General features: G+C 45.8%; 1 protein-coding gene and 1 pseudogene across 1 annotated transcript in view; both read left to right on the forward strand.

Annotated features, from left to right (window-relative positions):
- The window catches only part of LOC139229187 (A disintegrin and metalloproteinase with thrombospondin motifs 6-like), a 175,725-nt gene that overhangs the window by 38,697 nt on the left and 118,448 nt on the right, over positions 1-18,580 (forward strand). The gene's annotated exons all lie outside the window — the stretch shown is intronic.
- Positions 1,172-1,403, forward strand: LOC139229445 (U2 spliceosomal RNA; annotated as a pseudogene).

Genomic DNA, 18,580 nt, shown 5'->3' on the forward strand with positions numbered 1-18,580 from the left:
CACATTGTTCGAATGCCTGGCACAAGACTCCCAAAGCAAGCACTCTACTCGGAACTCCTACGGCAAGCAAGCCCAAGGTAGGCAGAGGAAACTTTTCTAGAACACCCTCAAAGCCTCCTTGATAAAATGCAACATCCCCACCGACACCTGGGAGTCTCTGGCCAAAGACTGCCTTAAGTGGAGGAAGTGCATCCGGGAGGGTGCTGAGCACCTCTAGTCTCATCGCCGAGAGTATGCAGAAACCAAGCGCAGACAGCGGAAGGAGCGTGCGGCAAACCAGTCCCATCCACCCTTCAATGGCTGTCTGTCCCACCTGTGACAGAGACTTTAATTCCTGTATTGGACTGTTCAGTCTCCTAAGAACTCATTTCTAGAGTGGAAGCAAGTCTTCCTCGATTTCGAGGGACTGCCTATGATGATGAGATGGAACTCCTTGGTGGCAGAATGTGAGATGGCACGGCTGACATCTCAGCTTGACCAGCACCACCTGCCCTACCGCCCGCCCCACCTCCCCACAGACTGAAATGTCGTCCTCTACTTGCAGATGATGACTCGAACAGCACGGATCAAGGCACACCATTTACCTTTTGGCCTTCAGAGAAGCCTTCAGACCACAACATTTTCCACGTCGACGTCACCCCCAGCCCTCCTGCACCCCCCCCCCCCCACCCCGTCCAGATCACACATTTCCACCGCTCCCAACTCCGCCACCCTGAGGCAAGAAAAAGAAGAGTATAGCGAGGAGGGAGAAGGGCCCATCTTTGAGCTCCAGGAGCAGGAACAGAATGACAGCAGCCTCCTGCCATGTGAGCCAGGTGTCAGCAGAACCTCGGCATCGGCCTCCGAGTTCCTGCGGTTTGGAACGGACTCCACACTGGCAAGCTCAACCAAGTGCAGAGGCCGTGGTGCTAAGGCAAGCAAGGCGCCAGAACTAACCAGGAGCAAGCATCCACCTGAGGATTCACCATGGCTCTCTGCAATTCTGGAGATGGTCCAGCTATCACGGACTAAGCATGCAGATCGGTCACGATATGCTCCAGACCATGACTGGGAAAGCTCCCAGCATGGCCACTTTCACCCAGCAGCATGATGACCAGATGGACCTGCTCATCACTGTGTTGGAGCGCACAACCGAGAGCGTTGAGGCAAGAGATGGCTTCTGGAGGCACAGTTCGCTTCTCGGCCTTTTGGCTAAGATCATGCGTAACTGACCTGACCAGCCACCATGACCTCCGGGTGGTTCTCCCTGGATCAGGAAGGTTTATGCTTGCTTTTTTGGAAACAGGAGGTGGGTGGGGTGGCTTGACCCATCCACCTCCACGGAGGTGTGTGGGGGACCTGACCCATCCACCTCCATGGCACGAACCTGGTATTGCAGTACTTCCAGGAACGGTGCAGTGGCTCTAGGCCTTTTGGCTAAGAGCATTGGCGCAGAGTGATCCTTGGCGTGTGCAAGGTGACCTCTGGCGTTTGTGATTTGACAAAGAATTGGAACGATTGGCTACGAATTTCAAAAAAAAAAAAAAAGTTCAAGCCCCTGACCCCACACCCTCAAGGCAGACAGGTCCAGAGGAGCAGGAGATTCCGGCACCTTCGGCCGCGCCCCCTGTTTTCTCACCAAGACGCAAACGTCTGCAGACATCCCGCTGCCCTCCTGCACAGCCTCATTAACCAGAGGCAGAGAGGGGGAGGGGAGCAGGACGCCGTGACATAGGCGGGGCGAGGAAGAGGAGCTTGGGCATCGCTTCAAGGGGTGGGGGGGAGAATAAAGGTGGTGGTGCCGGGTAGGGGGGTGGGTGTTGGTAGTGTAAATGTTTGTAAATGTAATAATGTTATGTAGCCTTTGTTATTGTGCACTTGTAAATACACTCTCACATTGTTGACCCTCTCTTGGTGAGTGTCTGATTTTAACGTCATATGTGTTTCTCACAAGGCACCACACATCTGTCCCTCAGGGCTCCTGCTTTATCAGGAATATCTTCCCATCCACATATGACTGCACTGTATAATGGATACGGTCATCAGGCCATCACAACACGCTTTATGTGCTGTGAGGGTTACTCGATGTGTCAGATTAATTACATCTCTCAGAATAGACTTGTGTCCATCACCAGAACAAGGCATGCTGGGTACACTTCTTTTGTGATGAATCAGAACAGATTTTATGAAGTAGTTTCCTTGCAATACAAAGAAAGACACATTAACAAGGCAATAGTGACAGTCTAGTCATTGAAACCTCAACGATAGGCCACTGAGTCACCATGGCGCTTGTCTCTTGCTGTGTTCTATTGACGGTAATCCTTCCTCCGTTTGGTCTGTAATCGTGCTGCCCCTAAAGTCGAATAGCTGTAACTTTATACCCTTTTCATCCCAGACAAATGTTGTCAGAGCCTGCAGCTGCCTCAGGCTTACAATAGATCATTCTAACCCTAGCCCTCTCACCCTCTGTGATATGTAGTGCTTCCCTGAGAACTTATTGAAGGACTGTGTCACAGAATTAATTAATCAGCTTGGAAGAACAAAATGTGACTTTTCACTTATTCATCATTATTTTGCCTTCGCCATTGGGCTTCTCAATGAAGGTCTTTCAGCAAGGTCAAAGAAAAAAGTTTACATCAGCCTAGACACATTTGGATGCGATAACAGCAACTGAAATCAAACATGAGCATCAGCAATAAAGTAAAGCAACATCCACCAAACTTTTTTCCAGCAGTCCCACTCCTGATGGTCCAGCACCTGCACCATAGCCGTGATGTGCAGTGCTGCAGCACTCGGAGCCCTTCTCCCTGCCGCCCGACTCACGGCCAGGTCAGATCTGCTTTTTGCGAGCGGTCCTTCCAGAGGAATTGCCCAGAAAACATCTATTTCCAGCAGATCCTCGGAAGCTATGGGTGCAACCTGCACCAAATTCGGCTCCCAAGTGACTGACTTTCCTCGATTGGTGCAAATCATGTCTGAAAGATTAAGATCCGGTTAATCGCCCCCAAATGGCAATGTGCTAATAGAACTCAAGTTTCCTTGGTGAATTCATTTGCATAATTATTCACAAATTGAAGGGGGAAATAAAAAGACTCCGAAGGTGTTATGTATGGAGAAAGAGTCAGACTGAACACTGTGAGCTCAAAGTAAAGTGTGACCTCTCCAGATGCCTCTCCAACCTGTGAGGCCTCCTTAAATACCTGTGCTCACAAGGGATTATGGGATCCCTTGGGACTCCAGGGGATGAGCCCTCTGGTGGCTATACAGAGTAAATACAAGTTTACATATATAACGATACTCTTCCGCCGCCCCCCCCCCCCCCCCCCCCCAAAAGTCAATAGTGTAACTATTTACAATGTGAATTGATCTGGGCACCTTGCCATGGTTGATCGTCTCAGTGTAAAAACTGGTATTGTTGAATCATTTGTTGGACCCTCGCTGGGCTGCCTGGTGTGCTGGGCTGCTGTGGATGAAAGGTTCTGCTTCGTGGTCAACCGTGGTGCCGGTTGGGGGATCAAAAAAGGTAGGGTCAAAGGTGGGTTGCTCAGAATAGTCTGTAAATCTGAGTTTGATTTGGTCCAAGTGTTTCCGGTGAATGAGTCCATTTGAAAGTTTGACCCGAAACACCCTGCTCCCCTCTTTGGCCACGATATTGCCGGGAAGCCACTTGGGACCTTGTCCATAATTCAATACAAATACAGGGTCATTGATTTCAATCTCGCGCGACACATTTGCGCTATCATGGTATGTACTTTGTTGAAGCCGCCTGCTCTCTACCTGTTCATGTACCTGTGAACTAACGAGAGCCTTGTCTTAAGTACTATTTTCATAAGCAGCTCAGCAGGTGGGATCCCAGTGAGTGAGTGGGGTCTCATGCGGTAGCTAAGCAGGACTCGGGATAGGCGAGTCTGCAGCGAGCCTTCAGTTACCCTCTTCAAGCCTTACTTGATGGTTTGCACTGCTCTCCCTGCCTGACCATTGGACGCTGGTTTAAACAGGGCAGATGTGACATGTTCAATCCCGTTATGCATCATGAATTCTTTGAACTCAACACTGGTAAAACATGGCCCGTTGTCGTTCACCGGGACATCGGTAAGCCGTGAGTGGCAAACATGGTCCTCAAGCTTTCAGTAGTGGCAGCGGATGTGCTAGCCGACATTATCTCACATTCAATCCACTTGGAATACGCGTCTACAACCACGAGGAACATTTTACCCAAGAACGGGCCTGCATAGTTGACGTGTACCCTAGACTACTGTTTGAAGGGCCAAGACCATAAGCTTAGCGGCGTCTCCCTGGGTACATTACTTAACTGCGAGCATGTATTACATCTGTGAATGCAGGACTAAGTCCGCATCGATACCAGGCCACCACACATGGAATCTGGCTATCGCTTTCATCATTACGATGCCTGGGTGGGTACCGTGGAGGTCACTGATGAAGGTGGAACCACTACTCAATTGCCCCCAGAAGACAGGCTGCTTGTATAGACATTTCATCTTTGCGCCGCTGGAACGGCTTAATCTCTTTCTGCATCTCCACTGGGACACTGAACTGGCTCCCGTGAAGCACACAGCTTTTGACTAGAGATAATAAGGGGTCCTGGTTTGTCCAGGTTTTGATCTGCCGGCAGTGACTGGTGATTGCTCAACTCAAATGTTTCCATAACCATGACTAGATCTATGGGCTGTGCCATTTCCACCCCTGTGGTGGGCAATGGCAGCCTACTGAGAGTATTGGTGCAGTTTTCTGTGCCTAGCCTGTGGCGGATGGCGTAGTTGTATGCGGACGACGTGAGCGCCCATCTCTGGATGTGGGCCGATGCGTTGGTATTTATCCTTTTACTCTCGGAAAACAGGGATATAAGTGGCTTATGGTCAGTTTCCAATTCAAATTTTAGCCCAAACAGGTATTGATGCACTTTCTTTACCCCATAGACACATGCTAATGCTTCTTTTTCAATCATGCTATAGGCTCTCTCAGCCTTAGACAGACTCTTGGATGCATAAGCAACCGGTTGCAGTTTCCCAGAATCATTAGCTTGTTGCAATACACACCGAACGCCATATGACGCACATCACATGCTAGTACCAAACGCTTACATGGATCATACAACACAAGTAATTTGTTTGAGTATAACAATTTTCTCGCTTTTACAAAGGCATTTTCTTGGCTTTTGCCCCAAACCCATTCACCCCCTTTTCATAGCACACGGCTAGAACTACTACATGTTTTACTAAGACCTGGCAAGAAGTTACCAAAGTGGTTCAGGAGTCCCAGAAACGACTGCAGCTCCGTCACGTTCTGTGGCCTCGGTGTGTTCTCGATTGCCTCCGTCTTCACGTTGGTGGGCCTGATGCCGTCCGCCGCAATCCTCCTTCCCAAGAACTCCACTTCACGCACCAGGAAAACGCACTTCGAGCGTTTTAACCTGAGCCCCATGCGGTTGAGTCGACTAAGAACCTCCTCCTGGTGCTGCAGATGCTCAACTATGTTCCGACCTGTGACCAAGATGTCATCCTGGAAGACCACGGTGTGCGGGACCGACTTCAGTAAGCTTTCCATGTTTCTCTGGAATATCGTCGCCGCTGATCGGCTTCCAAACGGGCACCTGTTATAAACAAAAAGACCTTTTGTGCGTGTTGATGCAGGTGAGGGCCTTCGATGATTCCTCCAGTTCCTGCATCATGTAGCCTGAAGTCAGATCCAGCTTCGTGAACGTCTTTCCTCCCGCCAGCCTTGCAAAGAGGTTGTTGGCCTTTGGTAGTGGGTATTGGTCCTGCAGGGAGAAATGATTGATAGTTACTTTGTAATCGCCACAGATTCTGATGGTGCCGTCTCCCTTGAGGACAGGAACGATTGGACTGGCCCACTCGTTGAACTCGATCGGTGAAATGATGCCCGCTCTTTGCAGCCGGTCTAGCTCGATCTCTACCCTTTCATCATGTACGGTACTGCTCTCGCCTTGTGATAGATGGGTCGCGCCCCCGGGATTAGATGGATCTGCACTTTTGCTCCTTGGAATTTCCCGATGCCTGGTTCGAACAGAGAAGGAAATTTGTTTAAGACCTGGCCACACGAAGTGTCGTCAGCGGGCAATAGCGCTCGGACGTCGTCCCAGTTCCAGCGTATCTTTCCCAGCCAGCTCCTGCCGAGCAGCGTGGGACCATCGGCCAGTACCACCCAGAGTGGTAGCTTGTGCACCGCTCCATTGTAGGAGACCTTTATGGTAGCACTGTCGATTACAGGAATCAGTTCTTTTGTGTAAGTTCTTAGTTTCGTGGGAACTGGAGTTAAGACTGGCCTTGAGGCCTTGTTGCACCACAATCTTTCAAAATCTTTTGCCCATGATGGACTGGCTCGTGCCCCTGTCCAGTTCCATTGACACCGGGAGTCCATTTAGTTCAACATTCAGCATTATCGGGGGACAATTCGTGGTGAATGTGTGCACCCCATGTACCTCTGCCATCTCTATCTGAGGCTCTGGTTCGTCGTGATCCTCCGTGGATCTGTCCTCCTCGGCAACATGTTGGTTTGCAGGTTTAACAGGTTTTGCAGCTCGCCTGCACACTTGTTGGAGGTGTTCCATTGTTCACAGCCCTTGCAAACCTGTCCTTTGAATCGGCATGAATGGAAACTATGATCAACCCCGCAGCGCCAACTAGGTGTTAATGGCCTTGCATTCATCACCCTTGATGGTGGACTCTGAGACATCTGCGGACGTGCAGCTGCAGGTATTTATGACGTGCCCTGTACGTTACGAAATTAGGGGTGCATGCAATAAAGGTGTAGCAGTTATAATGGGTGACTTTAATATGCACATAGATTGGGCTAGCCAAACTTGAAGCAATACGGTGGAGGAGGATTTCCTGGAGTGCATAAGGGATGGTTTTCTAGACCAATATGTTGAGGAACCAACTAGGGGGGAGGCCATCTTAGACTGGGTGTTGTGTAATGAGAGAGGATTAATTAGCAATCTCATTGTGCGAGGCCCCTTGGGGAAGAGTGACCATAATATGGTGGAATTCTACATTAGGATGGAGAATGAAACAGTAAATTCAGAGACCATGGTCCAGAACTTAAAGAAGGGTAACTTTGAAGGTATGAGGCGTGAATTGGCTAGGATAGATTGGCGAATGATACTTAGGGGGTTGACTGTGGATGGGCAATGGCAGACATTTAGAGACCGCATGGATGAATTACAACAATTGTACATTCCTGTCTGGCGTAAAAATAAAAAAGGGAAGGTGGCTCAACCGTGGCTGTCTAGGGAAATCAGGGATAGTATTAAAGCCAAGGAAGTGGCATACAAATTGGCCAGAAATAGCAGCGAACTTGGGGACTGGGAGAAATTTAGAATTCAGCAGAGGAGGACAAAGGGTTTGATTAGGGCAGGGAAAATGGAGTACGAGAAGAAGCTTGCAGGGAACATTAAGGTGGATTGCAAAAGTTTCTATAGGTATGTAAAGAGAAAAAGGTTAGTAAAGACAAACGTAGGTCCCCTGCAGTCAGAATCAGGGGAAGTCATAACTGGGAACAAAGAAATGGCAGACCAATTGAACAAGTACTTTGGTTCGGTATTCACTAAGGGGGATACAAACAACCTTCCGGATATAAAAGGGGTCAGAGGGTCTAGTAAGGAGGGGGAACTGAGGGAAATCTTTATTAGTCGGGAAATTGTGTTGGGGAAATTGATGGGATTGAAGGCCGATAAATCCCCAGGGCCTGATGGACTGCATCCCAGAGTACTTAAGGAGGTGGCCTTGGAAATAGCGGATGCATTGACAGTCATTTTCCAACATTCCATTGACTCTGGATCAGTTCCTATGGAGTGGAGGGTAGCCAATGTAACCCCACTTTTTAAAAAAGGAGGGAGAGAGAAAACAGGGAATTATAGACCGGTCAGCCTGACCTCAGTAGTGGGTAAAATGATGGAATCAATTATTAAGGATGTCATAGCAGTGCATCTGGAAAATGGTGACATGATAGGTCCAAGTCAGCATGGATTTGTGAAAGGGAAATCATGCTTGACAAATCTTGAATTTTTTGAGGATGTTTCCAATAAAGTGGACAAAGGAGAACCAGTTGATGTGGTATATTTGGACTTTCAGAAGGCTTTCGACAAGGTCCCACACAAGAGATTAATGTGCAAAGTTAAAGCACATGGGATTGGGGGTAGTGTGCTGACGTGGATTGAGAACTGGTTGTCAGACAGGAAGCAAAGAGTAGGAGTAAACGGGTACTTTTCAGAATGGCAGGCAGTGACTAGTGGGGTGCCGCAAGGTTCTGTGCTGGGGCCCCAGCTGTTTACATTGTACATTAATGATTTAGACGAGGGGATTAAATGCAGTATCTCCAAATTTGCGGATGACACTAAGTTGGGTGGCAGTGTGAGCTGCGAGGAGGATGCTATTAGGCTGCAGAGTGACTTGGATAGGTTAGGTGAGTGGGCAAATGCATGGCAGATGAAGTATAATGTGGATAAATGTGAGGTTATCCACTTTGGTGGTAAAAACAGAGAGACAGACTATTATCTGAATGGTGACAGATTAGGAAAAGGGAAGGTGCAACGAGACCTGGGTGTCATGGTACATCAGTCATTGAAGGTTAGCATGCAGGTACAGCAGGCGGTTAAGAAAGCAAATGGCATGTTGGCCTTCATAGCGAGGGGATTTGAATACAGGGGCAGGGAGGTGTTGCTACAGTTGTACAGGGCCTTGGTGAGGCCACACCTGGAGTATTGTGTACAGTTTTGGTCTCCTAATTTGAGGAAGGACATTCTTGCTATTGAGGGAGTGCAGCGAAGATTCACCAGACTGATTCCCGGGATGGCGGGACTGACCTATCAAGAAAGACTGGATCAACTGGGCTTGTATTCACTGGAGTTCAGAAGAATGAGAGGGGACCTCATAGAAACGTTTAAAATTCTGACGGGTTTAGACAGGTTAGATGCAGGAAGAATGTTCCCAATGTTGGGGAAGTCCAGAACCAGGGGTCACAGTCTGAGGATAAGGGGTAAGCCATTTAAGACCGAGATGAGGAGAAACTTCTTCACCCAGAGAATGGTGAACCTGTGGAATTCTCTACCACAGAAAGTAGTTGATGCCAATTCACTAAATATATTCAAAAGGGAGTTAGATGAAGTCCTTACTACTCGGGGGATCAAGGGTTATGGCGAGAAAGCAGGAAGTGGGTACTGAAGTTTCATGTTCAGCCATGAACTCATTGAATGGCGGTGCAGGCTAGAAGGGCTGAATGGCCTGCTCCTGCACCTATTTTCTATGTTTCTATGTTTCTAAAAACATCACTTTGTTCACAGTACTTGTAGCAGCACTTGTGTACTGAGAGATTTGCTTCGTATTGCCACTGGTGACAATGAATGCCTGGGCTGTCGCTATGGCCTTATTCAAGGTTGGGGTTTCTACATTCAAAAGTTTGCGAAGTATGGTTTCGTGGCCAATGCCAAGTACGAAAAAGTCTCTGAGCATGTGCTCCAAATGTCCTTCAAATTCGCAATGTCCTGCAAAGCGTCTTAGCTCGGCGACATAACTTGCCACTTTCTAGCCTGCAGAACGTTTGTAGGTGTAGAACCGGTACCTCGCCATCAGAACGATTTCCTTCGGGTTCAAATGCTCTCAGACCAGTGTGCGCAAATTGTCGTACGATTTCTCTGTGGGTTTCGCTGGAGTGAGCAGATTCTTCATGAGGCCATACATTGGTGCCCCACAGACGGTGAGGAGAATCGTCCTTCGTTTGGCAGCGTTCTCTTCCCCATCTAACTCGTTGGCTACAAAGTATTGGTCGAGTCGCTCCACAAAAGTTTCCCAATCATCTCCCTCTGAGAATTTCGCCAGGATGCCCACTGTTCTCTGCATCATTGGGTTCGTTATCTGTATTTCGTCGCTAGTTATGTATGGAGAAAGAGTCAGACTGAATACTGTGAGCTCAAAGTAAAGTGTGACTTTAGTCTTTTATTGCAGGTCTCCAGAGTGCGTCTCCAACCTGTGAGGCCTCCTTAAATACCTGTTCTCACAAGGGATTATGGGATCCCTTCTGACTCCAGGGGATGAGCCCTCTGGTAGCTGTACAGAGTAAATACAAGTTCATATATATAACAGAGGGTGCCTCAAATCATTAGCAGTCTTTGCCAAGAAGTGATGGACAAAAATGAAGGGAAAGGAAGCCCTATATGGAAGCTTGAGGCTGCAGGTGACTGGTTTCTGTCGGCGGTAAAAAGCACACCACTGCATCTGGCTGTCTGCTGACCCGGACCTTGTGCAGACTGTTCCTGCAGCCATTATCTGGTAGGTGTGGACCATGTTTCTCTAACTATGGTTGATGGTGTCACCTGCCAGTATGCCAATCAGGCTTTGCTAGCTGATCTACCTGGCATGTTTTATTTCATATATGTCACAAAACGCTGTGATTGTGCGATTCTGAAAAACCATCCAACGTAATGGTCAGTCAAGGCCTTCACATGTATCTTGTGTTTTTCCTGCCTAGCAGCAACACCTACCTTGTTAATTGGAGCCTCTGCATGCAATCATCAACTGCCAAAGTGATGTATGGTCACCTCCTGCATGCAGATGCTAGTGTGTTGGTACCAACAGATTGCTGCAGACTACCTGCCAACCATCCCAACCCACCTGACATCCCTTCAGTGAATCGATGAGCCCTCGTCACTGACTCCTCATCCAGAGAAAATAGTTTTTCTTCAGTAACTCCATCAAAACCCTTCTCCATTTTAAAAGGTTCTATTAAATCTTCTCTTGGCCTTCTCTGCTCCTGTGAAAATAGTCCCGGTATCTTGCCTGATCTTTGGTGACGAGCCTCGTGAGACTCCTTATTAGTGTCCTCATGAAAATCCATTTCTACTTCATCCACTGCATTTACTACATCTATGCAATCAGTCCCTTCAAAAAACTCTACTACATACATGCTAACCTACAGAACTTAGAAAAACTGATCAACAGTTTCAAAAAAGTTGGCAGAAACCCAAAAATGCTAACAAGTCGAAAGTACAAATGAAAAACACCTGAATAAATGCCTAGGAAAGTCTTCTCTCTATTGCTGAAGATTCCTAAATAAAATGAGGTTGAGCAGATTGAATCAGTTACTAGTAAGTCCAAGACTACAGAAAAGGACCAGTAACCAGGGATTAGATTCTGAGTGAGTGAAATTACCAATTTATCAGATTGACTAATGTAGGGAATTGATTTGTCAGTATGGCACAGTGGGGGCATTTTAGTGAGGTTGGAGTTAAGGAACATTATTGAGCAGAGCATTGGGAAGTTTACCATAATACTTGTACTGAATACAAGGAGTGGAAAAATGTTCCACTCCAGCATTGAAATCCTTCATCTTGAGCACAAAATTCACCTCATTTCACCAGTTTGTAAAAAATCATCATGGAAATTGAAAAAAATCTCCAGTACTCTATGGATTAAACATGCATAGAAAGTTAAATAAACCTAGAAGAAACCAAATGAAAAATGTGAAAGAACATGTTCAGTTTTTGGGTTAAGTTTTTTACGCCTTTTGCTGGCGACCAATCAAAACAGAATTTTTTTAATATTCCAAGTTCATTCGTTTTACAGCATTGGCTTGGTGCAGAAAGTAAATGCATTGCATATGTGCAAATGTTAATAATTTGTCAGTATTATTCCCAGTTGCTTATTTCTGCCAATTGCAGCAACATTTTTATCTAATATCCATTCTCAGAAATGTCATTTAAAAACTTACTGAGACCAATGTAACATGTTTCTTTATGCATAATCTTTCTGCACTGAAATAATCCTGTTGAAGACTGAACAATTTTTCTTATACTGGCAGATCTCGTGTGGTTGCCTGGGGTGTTTTGGAAGTTTTATAATAGGGGTGTTATGCAAGATCGTATAACCAGGGACACTGACATGTATGGGTTGGGACAGATCTGGAAGCATTTGGAAGGGGACTTGGGGGTCTGGCAGTACTAGGGTGCAGTTTTCTAGCCTTGCAGGGGTCTCGGGATCTGACGACACTGGGAGGGCGGTTCTTAAGACTTTGACAATACTGCTGAGGAAATTTCTTGAAACGTTGGGACATATTCTGGGATCAGTGGGAAAGAGATTCTGGGAGCATTGGGAGGGAGGTCAAAGGATCTGAAAGCATTTGGATGGCTCTTGATCAGAGAGTTCTAGGAATACAGTCTTTGGGGGACGAGCGGGGAGTTGAGCACTGAAGAATGTTTCTGGAATTTGGAAGTTGGTGTAAAGTATGGGCAGGTACCAGCAGGTCTTGGGAGAGGGTTCAGTGGCTTTGGGGACAGAGTTTGGCAGTATTGGGGGTTTCTGGAATCTGGCAGTATTGGGGGTTTCTGGAATCTGGCAGTATTGGGAGGTGCTGGGACTAACAACCATGAGGTGGAAATGGTTTCAGGGGAATGAGACTCAAACTACTGATAGGCCCTTTCAAACCATCAGGCCTCAACCTTGCACTGTATTCCTGCCTGCATGCTCCCTCCCCCTACCTTTACTGCAGCTCCTTTTGCACCCTTGGAAATCTACCACACCATGTTCGCCATTATCAATTGGTTTCCATTTTTACAGTCCTGCTGTAAAATATTTAACACATTCTTCCTTCTTAAAATTAATATTTGGAAAATCATTAATTGGAGGTGCACAGTTTCCTGATTTGCAGTGTGTATTAGAGGTACAGAAGTAGTTTATGTACGCCGAGAGTTTGCCCAGACACAAATGCATCAGACTGCATTTTCTTTACAAAGGACAACTGCCACACACATCCCCATTCCCTTGGCTAAACGTTTCTGAAGCCTATTTAGTCTAAATTCCCAAATGCTGTGCACATTTTGTGTCATATGCAAATATCTGAATGGTTTCATTAATGCCCTCATCCAAATCATTTTATGAAAATGAAGAACAATGGTCCCAACATAGCGTCCTGTGGGACTTCAATTGTGACCTAACCCATTCAAATGTATTTCTATTGATGATGACTCCCGGACTATGACAATGCACCAATTCCCTATCCAGCATTATATCTGACTGACAATCCCGCACAATGAAATATGACCCAACAACCTCCTGTATGACACTTCATTGAAGGCTTTCTGAAAATTAGGTATATATCCACAACCAGACTGTCATTGCCCATGAATGAGCTCAAAGACCTCAATTAGGTCAGTCAGGTATTTCCTAAAGTCATGCTGGAATTCTCCAATAATTGCTAACCTCTCCAGATGATCATATACCCCATCCCTTGCAATGCATTCCAGAATCTTCCTTACAACTGGTGTTAAACTAACTATAATTCCCAGTGTTTGATTTTGATTTCTTCCCCTTCTTAAAATACTGACGCCATGTAATCCCCCCTACAGTCCATTAGAATCACCCGAAACCTCAAAGAGCTATTAAATTTACAAGCTAATACATCTCCCATTTCTGTCAGTTCTCAGGGATAAATGCCATCAGGTCCAGCTGTCTAATCAACCATACATTTTCTTCATTGAAATCCATTTTAAGAGCACCACTGACTGGTACCTTAGCATCGTTTGCAGTAATGAAAATAGATGCAAAGTATCCATTTAGCACTCTAGCCATATCTTGTTTCTCAAAGCTAACATGCCCTGCTAAATCTCAAAAGCCCCATGAGATCTGTAATCACTTTCTGGCTTCTGATTAACTGCAAAATCTTTACCATCATTACCACCCATCTGCAGTGCTTTTTTTCTACTGCCCCTTGGACAATTTTGATAGTGGCTTTAGTTGTCTCCAATTATATGTTTTCTCATCCCTGCTCTCCCGACAGTTATTCACTTTATACCTGGTGAAGTATTTCTTTTTGAGGATTATTTCCCTACGAATCTCCCTGTTTAGTAACTTGGGTTTCAGTTTACTATAATCTTCATTTTAGCGGAGGAACCTGCATGGTTTCTTTGAATATAAGTATGACTTTAATTTAAACTTTTGTTTCTGCTGCAGTCCATTGCCTAAAAATCTGAAATCTGATGCTAGTGATCACTATTGCCCCCCCCCCCCCCCACATGGCGATCAGATATTACTCAGGACCATTGCAAGGACAAAATTCAATAGATTATTTTCTCCAACATGCTGAGTAAGGAAGCAATCATTTGATGGTATTGGCAAACACTTCTGCCTTGCCACCCTATAGATTTGGTTGCCACTCCAAACAATGGTTGACTAATTGAAATCCCCCATAAAAGAAACACTAGCCTGTTCTATAGTCCTTCTAATTTTCTACATTCCTCAATTTGCTGAATCTGTTGTCCTTAAGGTCTACACTTGCTGTCAAAATACATTAGATCACCTGCCTGATTTAATTTCACCCAAATTGTTTCTCGATTTCCCTTTTCACCAATACCCTTCCCGTCTTTTGAAACAATGAGGGTGAAATTGGTCTTGGGAGGTAGCACGAAACAGGTAATAGAAAAGAAAATCAAGGGGAGTGTAAAAATGGCTGTCAATTCACTATTACCCATTTTGAGACATCGTCCGAGACAAATTTCATCCCCAATTTTCTGTTTAATGAACCGAGCTACTCATCCCTTTTTTTTTGTTTTGACTTGTCAAATGCCTTTGAAATTTTCTATAACCTTTTAATGGAACTTGATATAGTTTGTATCTAACCATGATTCAGCGCTGCTCATGATACCTGGCACAGATGCATATGTCTTCTGTTCCACCATTTTTTATTTCTAATATAGTTCTAGCATTTACATTGTATTTCAAGGTCTTTGTTACATGTCCTCCATGGATTTCCTTACATAAATAACCTTGATCCTGTAGTTTATGAAGTGGGGGCGGTAAAGACCGCTTTCCTCTGTAATGTAGGATTGGCAGGGTCTTTAAAAGTGGGTCTTGGAATAATAATGGGCACAAATATAATGCCTCAGATGTCATCGCGTCCCGTCGTGAATTGGTACTTCTCATACATCATGCAGTGCTATCAGAATCCCAAAATGAATTCCCTGCCTCAGCACTTTGCGTTCTTTAATTCCATCTTTACAAAGGAACAGGACAGTACAAAGACTACAGCAAAGTAGTGTTCTAGTATTGTTTAAATGAAGTGTGTAATAGAATTTGCATCATAAAATTGGTGGCTGGATATTGTTGGCAAGATCCAGGTGTATAAAGCATTTTGCCAGATAGGATTAATTCCAGAGTTGTTAGGGAGCTCAAGGATATTCTGTGGAACCACTGGTACAAATATTTAGGAATTCCTTTAGATAAGGGTAGAATGAGAGAATAGAAAATGTAGGGGGGCGAAATTTGGTTACGCCCCGTTTAGGGGTGGTAACCGAGGAGAGGCGGGACTTCCTGCACCCGGCACGGAAGTCCCGCCCCGGTTGTGAAATTCTGGTTACCGCCCCCCCCACAGGAAGTGGAGGCAATGTCACGGTGCCTCACGGGGCGCTGGCCAATTTCCGCTGCAGGGCGGAAAGGAGCCACCGCGGGACAAAAAGGAGTCGCCACGCATGCAATGATGTAATCGCTGGAGGCACAGCAGTCCGGGGCGCTACTGTTTTTATGCAAACGCTAACTTGCACGCAATTTCGCGGAAGCTGGTAGCCTTTTCTTTCCCCCCCCCCACCCCACCCCCTGCATTCTAGAACTGATTGCCAAGGATAAATTGATGGGAAAGAGTCTCAACTTTTTCCCATTATAAATTTCTAGTCCACATATATAATTGGTTTTATCTATGTTAGCCAGCCACCCTGTGATTGTGTATTCTAGCTACTAAGTTACCACAAATCAGTCAAAATGCTTTGAATTTTTTTTTCAGTAAATGCAATTTCTAAGGATGATTTAATCAAAATTAAAATTCAAATAAGTATATATTTCACTTGAAATGTGCTTCACTTGAAATGTGATCCGAGCATGCCGAAATTCCTGGCTTCAGATCCTCAGCTCATCGGAGGCGTGTCAGTCCATTTTTGTTCTGACGCCAGCTCAAGTGCTGACATTTGAAACCATTTTGCACTGATGCTACAGTTGTAATATATTTTTCCCTATTTATTTTTCCTAATTGTGTCCCGGAAGAGTGATTCAGCCATCATATGGCCTGGCCAGGGATTCCCGTTGGGAACAAAGTGTATTTATTTTCGGAGCTATGAGCTGGCTGTGGCCCCGGGTCCCCAGCCATGAGCAAGCCGAGCTGGGAGTAGCGTTAAAAATTTGTTCTTCAGCAATGAGCCAGCCAATGTGACCCGCAAACAATATTTAAAATTTCTTCTTCACTGTTTTATAATGCCTTCCTACAGTGCTGTAAATAGATGTTCATTGAATTTTTGTTTTTTGTTGGTTTGTAACTGGAAAATGTAATTATCGGTTCGAGCTTAATGATGCTAAGAAGGACGCAGATGAGAAGCCCTGCTGTTTTATACTTTTGAATCCCACTCTCCAGTTTCTGTTCAAATTTCACTCCACTGCTAGTGAGTTTTTCTAAGTCGCATTCTTGTCTGTTCTTTAAGTCCTGCTCTGTTGTTTGTGTATTAGGAAGTCTGCTGTAAAATAAAGTGTTGAGTCATTTTTCATGTTGGTTTACTTTCACTGTTATTTCTAGGCGAGCTGGAGTGAAGGAAAGGCATTCAATAAAACAGCATATTTGTAGACGAACAGTTTGAGAATGTTCATCTTAAGTTTCTTCTCTGGGTAGCAATAAATCCAAGTGTGACCAGGATTGGCTTCCTGTAATGAGCTGATTCACATAGCAGACAAGCAATTGGCTCATTCTATTTTTTTTTTTAAAGTGTTCATTTTGTGCTAATCTTGAGAATGGTGAAATGTTTTTTTTCCAGCTCCCAAAGTACTTGGGAACAAATTTCCACAACCGCAAAAGAACGTTGCAATCTATCTGGTCAGTCCCAGTGTCTAGGAAACTTCCAGGAGCCACAAGAAAACCTTAGGCCTCCTGTGCCCCAGGCTCCCCCACATCCATCTCCCAACTGCAAACACCTCTGGACCGCACCTTTGGTCCCTGTCGGTGACCCTCCTGCCACCCCAAATACTGCACCCACTCACTGCCCTGATACTGATTTGAGGCTAAAATCTCCCCAGGTTTCCCATGATGTGGGGATGAGAATTCGTCACTTGCCCCAGGTTCCCTCTCCATGCACCAAACCCACCTCCCGTTAAAATCAACCCCTATATCATAGAATACCTCTTATATCCTTCCATCAAATTTTTCTCTGGGTGCTTATCCAACTGTCACCCGAAATTGCTGATACAATCAGTTCTCATTGCCTCCCTTGGCAGTCCATTCATATATTCACCACACTTTGGCCGGAATCTTCCCAGCCCTGTGAGTGCAGGTTTGGAGGCGGGTCTGCTGTCAAAATGGCTCTGATTGACAGCAGGTCGGGATCCTATTCTGAACCCGCCTCTGAGTTTCTGACCTGTCGACTGCGTGCGGATCGCAGACCCTATAGCAAGCGGCGGGCCAGTTAATTAAGATTGTTGAAAGATAGTTGAACAATCTGTATTGAAATCTGTATTTTCAGCACTTCGCGTTCTTGAACAGATTTGTGTGCATCTTTTGGAAGTGACTTAGTGAATTGTAGTGAATGGTCAGACATAGGGGTACCCCCCCCCCCACCCGCCACCCACAATGGTGATGAGTGTGAAAGGAATGCCATGGGCATTGTAGGGATGTGTTATGGTGTTGGTGTGGGGTGGTGCCAACCTGGCGCATCATGCTCAGTAAGAGGCTCAAAAGCAGGCACTTACAATTTTACCAAACTTTTGATGGGTTTGCTGTCCCTCGGAGAATACGCAAGGTAAGTGGAGTTGGGTTCTCAGTGACACTCCATCACTTAGACTAGTTGACAACTGCAGAAGTGATATAAAAGCTGCCATTTCTCAGCTGTTCACTTGCCAATGTCAGAGGCTGAAGCCTTCAGGATTTGGAAATGTCTTTTGACCTGTATGCAGTTTGGAAATGTTTGCAGTGAACGCTCTATTCGCCTCCTTAGACCAACCTCTCTCACTAGTGATAGGACGCTTCTGTCATCTCAACCTTGCCTGCCATCTATTCCAGCAGCATCGGTGCCCTTGAAAAAATCTTAGCTTGGCCCTCACATTCCTACCACGATCAGTCCCAAACCAGCATCACAAAACACACCAGCATTGCCAACAGCAACACCAACCTTCTCCGCAATCACCTGATGCTGCACAGGATAAAGCACCCGACCACATTGCTGCCCGATAGGCCAGGGATGGCCTCACCATAGCCACATTTACTTCATGACGCTGTACACCCTGGCTGCCACATGATGCGCCAGGTTGGCACCACCCCACACCAACACCATAACACATCCCTACAATGCCCAAAGCATTCCTTTCACACTCATCACCATTGTGGGTGGCGGGTGGGGGGGGTACCCCTATGTCTGACCATTCACTACAATTCACTAAGTCACTTCCAAAAGATGCACACAAATCTGTTCAAGAACGCGAAGTGCTGAAAATACAGATTTCAATATTTGACAACTCATCAACATAAACTTTACATGAACATTGGCTAAAGGACCCAAGTGCCTACCCTTGTGTGTTGTTAGTTGTATGATTGGACAAGGATGAGGGTG

Source organism: Pristiophorus japonicus, chromosome 18, assembly GCF_044704955.1.
Source record: "Pristiophorus japonicus isolate sPriJap1 chromosome 18, sPriJap1.hap1, whole genome shotgun sequence".
NCBI classification, from domain to species: Eukaryota; Metazoa; Chordata; class Chondrichthyes; family Pristiophoridae; genus Pristiophorus; species Pristiophorus japonicus.